Raw genomic sequence first — 4,103 nt, forward strand, 5'->3', positions numbered from 1 at the left:
AAAAAAATAATTCTAAATTAAGTAAATTCCTTGATAAATTAAAAGGAAGTGGTGCTTGTGAAACTGGAGCAAAAGGGGGATCATTGGAAAACTTTCTCTCATCCTTGTGCTTGTGACTCAAATACCAGTTTTACTAACACAACTCCAGAAATCCCCCAGTTTGCAGTCTCCTACCCCTGTCTACCACCCTACCTACCCTGCTACCTCTTTTCCTCTCCCCCATCTTTGTCTCCAGATGGCGTTAGCCTGATGCTCAGGCTTTACCTCTAGAGCCATTTTTCAGTCTTTCCCCAGGAAAATCTACCCCTTTAAAGATCTTTCTCTTTACTTTGGGATCCATAATTTTTCTTTTGGGTTTTGTATTATGCTGTCTGTGTGTCTATATATGAATGTGGACATGACAGAAGCAGGACGTGTAGTCAATTCTACATTTTTGTCTGTGGTGACCACATGCGAACTCAGGGATCTCCATGATAAGTTCAGCCCCCAAACATTCTACATGGAAAAAGCCCATTGGCCCATAGAGTGTTTTCCTGATTTATTGCAGTCTTGAAGTTGGAAAGCATGAATAAGGTCAGTTTTTCATGAAATCATCCTTTCTTTTAATATCCTGATGGCACTACTTTTAATAGTATTCACTCTTTAATAAGAGGCCTTAAGCACATTGCCTTAGTTACATAGTACAGGAAAAATCAAAGGGTCATACCAAAACTCAGCCTGATGTAAGCTCCTTGATTGCTGCTTTCTTCATAATTAGAAGCAGAAAATGTAGTAATGACCTTCCCATCATGGCATATTTCATATGCTTCAGGCTTTCATTCATGAGATCTAATGAGCATCTTCAACTGGTATTTATTAACGATCTTGGGGGTAATATCTGGTCCAAAATAGCAGCTCCCTCCTTGACACATGTGTTTGAATAACAGCCTCTTTTGCCTCTGGGATCACTCTACAGAATATTGATAATCTATTCCCACTCATGCTTTGTTAAGTGTTCAGAAAGGGATCCAATTAAATTGTTCGGATTCCCTGAGGCGTACCTGCTCTATGCTCTTCAAGTCAGTAACATGGCCTCCATCTATTGGAATTGGTGGCATCAGCGCAGATTTTGTTTTGTTTCTTTCTGAACGGCACAGTAAATTCAAATCTTGGGACTCTGATATTCAAGATTTGTAAGATTTTTTCCCCATGTAGCTTATATTTATGCAAGACTTCTTTTGTGAAGCCATACCTCATGTTTATCAAAAAATCTTCATGGGCCCTGGCTGGTGTGACTCAGTTTTTTGGAGTGTCATCCCATAACCAAAAGGTTGCAGGTGTGATCCCCAGTCCATGCAGCTATGGGAGGCAACCGGTCGATGTTTCTCACATCGGTGTTTCTCTGTCTATTTCTCTCTCCTTCCCTCTCTAAAAAAGCAATGAAAAGATGTTCTCAAGTGAGGATAGAAAATCTTCGTGGTTCTCTCTGTTCAAGTGCAGGTCACCAGGATAGACAAGGAAACTCACAAACAGGATTATTAGGATCTCTGAAATTTTTTCTTCAGTCTACAAAATCATCATTAAAAACAAATGTTTTTTTTTCCCCTTAGAGGAGACTATTCTTATAGAAGGTAAAAAAAGATATCTTCTAGTTTTCCATGCAAATCACCACATATTGTTATCTCTTTGGAGGGACAATTTTTTAAATTAAAAAAATTTTCAAATAAAATTTACATTCAGTATTATTTATTAACTTTCAAATGTGTAGCAACATGGTTAGAAAATCATATACTTTATAGAGTGCCCCCCCGCCCCCTGTGCTGCTTCAAGTACCCACCTGGCCCCATACATATTTATCATAATATTACTGACTATATTCTCTGGCTGGTTTGGCTCAGTGGATTGAGCATCAGCCTGAGAGCTAAGTGTCGCTGGTTCGATCTTCCAGTCAGGGCACATCAGAGAAGGAAAACTCTGACTCCAAAAAACCTCCGCTGCCTTGCGGTATACCTCTTCAGGGGAAAGGCTAAGGGAGTAAACCCCGACAGAAAATCCGGAGCCGGAGTCCCTAAGGCGGTTTGACGTTGTAGTCAACACCGGCAACTCCTGCGGCGCACCTGAAGCCAAGCTGTATTGACTCTGTCTTTCCCTTGGACCCTTCAGCTGCGAAGAGAGGGGGGGTCTGCTGCATGGGCAACAGCAGACCCTCCATATCACCCTGCCCAGGCTCTGTAGCTTCAGCTTCACTGGAGAGGACACTCCAGCGTCATCGCAAGATGTCGATTCAACACGGGAGGAGACAGATACCGTGGCACTCCCGAGTCGGACTGCACAACCATTCTCGGCGGTGCAGATAGACTCTTAAGAAGCTACACCATCGTCTCTCGAGACGGACGGCTGCCGACGACGATGACGATAGAGATGATATCATTAGATGATACTGCCAAACTGATTTGTGAATTCAAATTTAGATTGTAAAAGGGCTCTATTCATTTGGCTTAAAAGAAATGAGCACTCATACAAATTGGAGAAATAACAGAAATTTAAATGCAATTGCCTTTCAAGTGCATGTGACTAGGATTCATGTTTAGTAAATAAAAACTAGCTTAAGGATGTTGGTTTAATTAAGGACATGCAGTTGTCCATTGCTCTCTAGCTTTGAAGCTAACAGACTAAATGGGAAACCAGGGTATAAGGTGGAGAACTTAATGTGTCAAGGGCACAAGATGCCTCGTATTGAAATCCAGACACTTGTGATAAAGCCTGGTTAGGATGTTATGGTGATTGAAAATGATTATATATAGAAAATAAGGTAAAAGAAGGTATGAGAGATGGAAATACATTTTTACTGAAGAAAAAGAAAGTAATTTTTTTTCTAAAGGAAAAGATTGTTCTGGAATAAGCAATAAGAAAAAAAATGATGAAATGTTTGTGAATGTTGCAGAAAGTCTGTGGAAAAACGAATCTTGAAAAAGAAGTCTTATGTACGGTCAACTAAGGTTGGAATGGATTTGTTTAATTTAAAGTATGCTGATACTAAATAGGAATTTGGGTTTCTCTCTCTGTTAAATGGACAGAAGTTTTTTTTTTTTCTATACTATTGGTGTACTCTTAATAGGAAATTACAAAGGAAAAGTAAAGATGTGCTCTGCATCATCAGGTCTTTGCTTGCTTAGGTAAACCAAACCTTAATATTTAAACCAATTCCTCTTAATATTTAAAAAGCTAAATTTTACTTCTAACCATTTAACTTTCTGTAGTAACTTGTGAAGTTTTTTAAGTGAATGATTAAATGCATAACTAAAATAAGGGAATTTCTCTTTGTAAAAGGGGAAAAATGGAAGTAATTAGGCCTGTTTCATGTTTGGAAAGTGGTTTTCAATCCAGATGCCCTCAAGGATAAAAATGTATTAATGATGCTCCATATGTATTCTCATCGAGTAGAAGCATTCCCATGTTGAAAGGATACAGCCACAGCAGTTACTAAAATACTTTTCTTGCTTGGAACATTTCCACAGAGTCCCATAGGGAAAAAGAAACCTATTTTACTAGACAAATTCAATGCAAAACTTGGCTGATATTGTAGCATTTCCATTGTGCTTATCAACCCCAGTCCTCTGGTTTTATAGAACCAACTAACAAGATTGGTAAAATTCAATTGGTAAAACTTACTGCATCTTAATCTGCCTTGGCCTAAATTCTTTCTCTTGGTATTGCTTAACTTAAGATCTATTTCTTTTGGTAAACATCAGTTGTTTGCTTCTAAAATTGTTACCAGAAGCTCCATCCTATGAGGCTAGATCAGGGAATACATGAATCTGCCTTATTAAGAAGACCTTCAAACTTATTTCAAGGGACGTATAAAGGCTATTGAAATGAATGCAAGCTTGTAGGGCAGTCGTCCTGCAGTGCACTCCCAGAAGACCAAGCTACTTGAACATCATGGCCTATAGCCTGGATACATGGTTCATCAAAAAAGACATCTGCACAAGGACTTTTTCCAGCCTTGCTGAAATGGCCATACTGGGTATTGTTAACAAATGCCTGAATTGCAAATTCAAAAAGGTATTATGTTTTTTATTTTAAAAGGTTTCCAAACTTGCATTTCATTTACCTGATTGAAT

At 38.8% G+C, this 4,103-nt stretch overlaps 1 pseudogene; it reads right to left on the reverse strand.

Moving 5' to 3' along the window:
- Positions 1 to 379: 379 nt before the first annotated feature.
- LOC150013460 (serine/threonine-protein phosphatase with EF-hands 1-like) lies at positions 380 to 1,691 on the reverse strand (annotated as a pseudogene).
- Positions 1,692 to 4,103: the final 2,412 nt, after the last annotated feature.

Source organism: Furipterus horrens, unplaced genomic scaffold (genome assembly GCF_987537825.1).
Source record: "Furipterus horrens unplaced genomic scaffold, mFurHor1.1.pri manual_scaffold_4, whole genome shotgun sequence".
Taxonomy (NCBI): Eukaryota; Metazoa; Chordata; class Mammalia; order Chiroptera; family Furipteridae; genus Furipterus; species Furipterus horrens.